Here is a 6124-nt window from a genome sequence, read left to right on the forward strand (position 1 = left end):
TTTTTTTTCTTCCTTTCCATGTGTCTTTTTTTAAAAGAAACTTAGTTTTTATTTTTTAAAAAGAGAAGTAAAAGCTTTCCTGGATGCTTTGTACCAAAAAAAAAAAAAAGAAAAAAAAAGAAAAATGAAAAAAAAAGAAAAAAAAAGAAAAAAAGAAAACCTGTTAAGCAAATAAATATCCATCCAGAATACAAAGCCTGACTTTTTCTTCTAGTTTTGGTTTATTTTTGTTCCTGGGGTTGGATTGGGTGGGAGAAGGCCACACCAAACAAGAGACCTTAATCTCAAGTCCTTTCCAATTCATTGCAGGTGTCATTGCAGGTAGAAAGTTTGGGTCTGCTCCTGTCCCCACCCCAGCACTTGTCATTGACCTTCAGTTTTATTTGCAGGAATGGGTGTGCTTCTGTGTGTTGAGAACTGATTTAATTGTAGCTTCTGGTGGCTACTGCTGGAAGTTTGTTTGGCATGTTTGTTACCTTTCTGCCTTTTTTTTTTTCTTTTTTTTTTTTTTTTTTCTCCTGCATAAATCGTGGTCATGGGGGACATTCAGAGATGACTTAAAAACAGGTGAAACTTCAGCCACATCTCTTGCCTGCTTCCACAGCAAGCAAACAACTGGGTCTGGGAGCTCAGTAAGGATGCCAATGCCATTTCCAAACACTGCATTGATGCTGCTGGAAGTGTCCTCAGCTTTGGGTAAAGCACTCAAAATTCCCTCTGTTATGCAAAATAAAATATATTAGGGACTTTGGCACTTGCATGGGTGCACTGAGCTCTCTTACTTCCTAGGATACCAACAACCTTGACAACTTCTGCATCCTGGTGCTTGTGGTGCTTGCACCAGTGGAACAAATACACAGAAACAGGTTGAGGTTTGGCTAGTGAGGCCAGGGATACTGGCAAAGAGTGGGAGTACATCTGCAGCTGCACATCAGAAAGTGGCTCTTTTCCACTTCAACTGCCATGGGGCCAGAGCAGAGCAATAAATCTGGGGTCATTTTTTGGAAAACTGGGATATTGTTTAAAATGTGCCCTCTGGCTCAGCAAAGAGCACACTGGCTTGCAAGGGTAGATCCAAGCAGCCTCAAGAAGCTCTGAGCCTGCTCTTGTCCAGCGAGGTCCCTTGAGTGGGTGAGACTGGCTGAGACGGAACCTTTGCTTCTTCTTAGAGTCCTCAAGTTACTTCTGTTGCCTGCAAGTCTCCATCGCAGGTCAATAGATAAATCACAGGCGTAGCTTGGAAAACCCTGGGGAGGATTTCCACAACTTGGAGTGGGTTTGGACACCCAAAAACCTCCAGTCTGTCTGATCCAGTGACTTCCTGTGCTCTTCTGACATACACGGGGACAGAGAAGCAAAGAACTATGCCAGCAGAGAAATCTGTAATGGTGTTTGGTGCCCCATGAAAAATCACTCCTTTTGTTTCAGTGCTATTGTTGAGCTCTGCAGAAGGCAAAGGGCAAGAGACTTTTGCACAAAGCATCACCTCAGAGAGCATTTTTCCCATGAGATTCCCACCGGGATAGAGGAAAGGAAGGAGTGTGCAGCTTGCTGCAGGGAGATGGCCACAGTCTTTGCAAGGTGTGTAAATCACTGTCTTGACTTATTCTGGGTATGGGGAGATTTCGAGGGCGGGGGGGAATACTAATCATACACTTTTTTTCTTTTTCCATTCTTCTATGTTATTTCAGAGATCAGTTTTCATTTATAAATCCAGAAAGCAGCTGGGCTGTTTTCTTAGTGTTCAATGAATAGTGCCAATGCTGTCAGGATAGACTAAACGTACAGACTGATTCCTTTCCTTCCTTGTTCCCTCAAAGCTCCATCCGTTTCATCCTTCTGCTCTGAAAAGCTCATTTTTTTTTTGGTGATGTACCTAGCTGCACCAAACAAAGGGAAGAACTGTATTTGTTGTTCTTGCTGATGTTGTTTTTAAAACACTTTTTCTTTTTCTTTCTTTTTTTTCTTTTTTTTTTTTTTTTATATATACTATTGCCCACTGATATTTTATATGTCTGTGGGGAAGCCTGGGAAAGGCATTGATTCATCACCAACAATGTCACTTGTCTGGACTCAGCAATAGGCAAGATGCACACTTCCCACCTTGTGCACCTATTGTACTTTCCACTTGTAATACATTATCAATAAAGCAAATTGGTTATAAGAACCTTTCACATCTGCTATCTTTTCTCTCCCCGCTTTGTTGCTGCACTCCCAGCTGCATGCATCCCAAGGAATGCCTTGCTCATCAAAATCATGCCAGCTTTTGCAGAGAGCCCTGCAAGATCCTCTTTCCCTGCCTTCTCCTGGTATCTGCCAACTCTGATCTGAAAGCTGAAGTTTCCAACCTGCTAGGGTCTTGCTTGGCAAAGAGAAAGGACACAGAGAAGGGAATATTTTATTCTTCTAGCAAAATAAACAAATAAAAATGCAAATTATTTCACAGTTTTGAGGAGTACCACAGTGGAATGTTAGAACTGAGAAAAAAAAGGCACGAACTCAGTGGTCTTGGCTTTGACTTGTCACAGCTTAGTTTACGAAGCACCCACTTGACCTCCAGTAATGAAGCAAGGGAATGAGATTTTCAATGAGATATGGCTGGAAACATCACTGGTGTCTTAGACACAGAAACATGAACTGTGAGCGCATTTTGGATACAAATTTCTTAATTTCATGACAGGAGGGACTGTTGAGGGTACCTTCCAGCTTCTAGGACAGAGTATGTCCCCATCATCCTCTCTCCTAAAAAAAATCGTCTGTAATAGGAATTTTTGATACTCGATTATCCTTTCTCAAGCCACAAGGGCACGCTGATAATGGTAATCTTTGTATTCTTCACAGCTGGGTCATAGCTGCAAAGGGAGGGAGGCGATTAGGAGAATATTAAGTCTTCATCTTCCAAGACGTTGTTGCTTCTGTTCCTCCTCCCTCTCTCCTCCGTTCCCCATGCTTAGCAAAGAAAGCGGCAGGAGTATTATTTCTCAAGGCCTATAATGACGTCAATACGTGGGGTATTTATTTATGAAATTGAATCTAACAGTGGGGGAGAGAGTAGCGGAGGAAGATGGACGCGCAGAGCCAGCAGCTGCCAAGCTAGAATAGAGCTGCAACCTTACAATATTTTTCTACCCTCTTTCTGTGGGAGGGACACAGTGTCCAGAGCTTCAGAGACCCAGGGAAAGCAAAGAGAAGAGAGAGAGAGAAAAAGAAGCAAACTTGATATTGAGAGCAAAGGAAAGGTGCAGTAAGGGGATGTCCTTAAAGAGGTAAATAGCCTGTTTTTGATGCTGGGGTATTCAGATTTAGTCCTTCTCCAGGAAGGGTAGCACTGCAGACACCTGCCTTCAGGAAGGCTCTGACCAGGCTTGAGCAGCCCTTTCCTCTAAGCCTGTTCAGTCTTTGTAGAGAAAAATCAGAGAGGGTTGAAATTCCAGCCCAGGGACTTAATTCCTCCTTTTGACTCCCCTTTCTCACTTGCTGCTTCAGTCTCAGGCAGCAAAACAACCATCTAGGAAGCCCAGCAATAAAGTTAACATGAAGATTAAGTTGTCCCCTGCAGTCAGTGGCAAGCAGCTGTCCAGACTAGAATCCACATCTGTTGATATCACCATGTGCTCAAGCATAAAAGGTGAAAGCCAAAAAGGGAGAGTAGTTTCTTCCTACAAACTCAGGAGCAGAGCATCCCTAGGGGTTGCCAAAATGCGTGAGGAGCACAGATCATCGAATCAGAAAGGTTGGAAAGACCATAAGATCACCTAGTCCAAACATCAATCCATACCACTAAATGATGACTACGACAATGTGATGACTTCGGCTTCAGTTCTAATGAGCACTGGCAGAAGATATCTTTGGGCATCTCTCCCTTTGCTTAGGTGAAAGTTTAGCCAATAGGGTACAGGTTTTGGTTCCTCTGGTAGGGTTTGTCTCCAGAAGAGAGGAGGAAGCAGACTGAACAACATCCTCTGTGAGCAGGCACTCCCTCACTGGCTTAGAAGTCATGCATGGAATTGTTCCCTCATGGATGGGAATAGAGAAGGACGGCTTTTGCCCTTCCCAGGTAGCACAGAATAGTACTAGGAAATAGGAAGAGGGAAAAGGAAAACTCACAGATACAAGCATAGACATCAAACAATACTAAAGGAGCCATAAAATCTCACAGGTTTCCCGGAATTGCCCGACTGACTTTCTATCAACGCGAACAAGAAGGTGATGCCCTGAGAAACTGCCCCCTGCAAAGGCTTTGCTCACCCCTGCCACTGCTTTTTGTGCCCTCACAAACAGCACTAAGGTATCATCAGCCAGCCTGGAACTTATTGTTTATCCAAAATAAGGCAAGACAGACATGCTCTGGAGATCTGTTTACAAGTCAGGCTATCTCCAGTTATATAATGACACAAGCCTCGCTGCCAGCAAATTGTTGCTGTGAACAGGGGAAGACAATTAGATCGCCTCTCTGGGCAGCGAGCGCGGACAATGCAGGCTTTGTGCCACCCGGCCACCAGCCCCGGCATCTGCGGCATGTCTTCAGAGGAAGAGGTGGCCTGGGGAGGACTTGGGGCGCCGGAGCCGGGCTGAGAGCACCTTCCTGTCCCGGCAACGAGGGGATGACGGTAATGGGTTGTCGCGCCGCGGGGCAGAGCGGCTCTGACCCCTCGGCTGCACTCGGGATGGGAAGCTTCGGTGTTTGGCTTCCTGTGCTTCCTGGTGTGCTGATGGATTTAGGCACTCGCTGAAGCTCCTGGCACTGCTTGCGGAGTCAGTGGAAAAAATGTGGTATCGAGAGATGGGAAATACCAAAGCCTCTCAGAAATGCTCTCGCTTAAAAGGGAAAGGTGGTTTCCGGGTGAAACTGCATTCCTGTCCTCCAGGGATGGAGAAGGGAGGAGGGCTTTGGAAAAGCCGTAATGAAAGCTGTGATGAACGATAGCTGGTCTCTCTCAGAAATGGGCCACAACCTGCTTTTGGTTGGAGCCTGGGTAACCTGATATTGTCAACAGCCATAGATTAGCTCAATGAAATTGTCTGCAGGAGGTTAGGGGAAGAGTAAGTGACTGCCTTCTGCCTGCTGAATAAGGGCACAAATAGCTGTGTTTGGGGGGAAGTGTTGGCAAACATCAGTGAACCATCAGCGTTGGAGGAGCTGATGGCCCAGGGGTACAGGAAATTTCTGCTGGTGCTTGCTGGCACGAGGCTGCCTGGGCTGGCCACTGTCACTCCATCCTCTGCACAGCTGCCCATTGGCTTCATGACAAGCAGACCATTTAATTAAATATACTGTTACTCCAAATTAGTTGGGCGATTCCTGCTTGCCTGGGAACATGTGCCTCATAGGTTCATGTTCTCTTGAGAACACAGTGGCACTTATTGTAAAAGCTGTGTGTAAAACCACACTGCTGGCAAACTGATAAATTCTCCAGCTGCAGAGTTCTCTCAGTGTTAGAAAGCATACCTCACCTGCATGCCCATTGGACAGTATACTGAACCAGTCAACCTCCAGTCCATCCACATGAAGAGAAAAGTTCACCTTTTGTAATGGCAACCACGTACCTGTCTAAGGCACAATACTCCTCTCAGCCCAGCAGAAATAGTTCCTTCTGGAAATGAGTCACTTTTCTTTATCTCTCAAACCACTTCAAGCAATTTGTCTTGCAGACTTTCTGACTACATTTACATAAAATGCATCCTTCCTTTCTTTCTATTCCTGGTTGCATGCACAAGGTTATTTTGGATGCTGTGCTCAGAGGTCACAGTGACACACAGCCAGAAGTGAGCATGCCACGCTTCCAGCAGGTACACAGCAAGACTTAGGCAGGTGGCAAATTCCCGGTTTCTCTGGGCACTTGCAAGGGATTTACATGCCAACACAATGATAAAAAAGGGCTAAGGTGCTGGCTGCTGCCAGAGCCTTCACAAGTTTGCCTACAAAAAGCAGGTTGTAGATATGAATAACCTCACAAGACCCCTGGAAATGAAGCTGGGAGTATGGGTTACTAGCAAAGTTAGGGAGGTGCAAGGGAAGATGGGAAAGTGAAGAGGCTTCCAGGAATGGCTTGTGCGAGTACGGCATGGTTAGGAACAGTTCCTCCCTGAGACTGGAGTGCAGGCTATTATTTATATCCCCATA

This window comes from Meleagris gallopavo, chromosome 5 (genome assembly GCF_905368555.1).
Source record: "Meleagris gallopavo chromosome 5, MGAL_WU_HG_1.1, whole genome shotgun sequence".
NCBI classification, from domain to species: domain Eukaryota; kingdom Metazoa; phylum Chordata; class Aves; order Galliformes; family Phasianidae; genus Meleagris; species Meleagris gallopavo.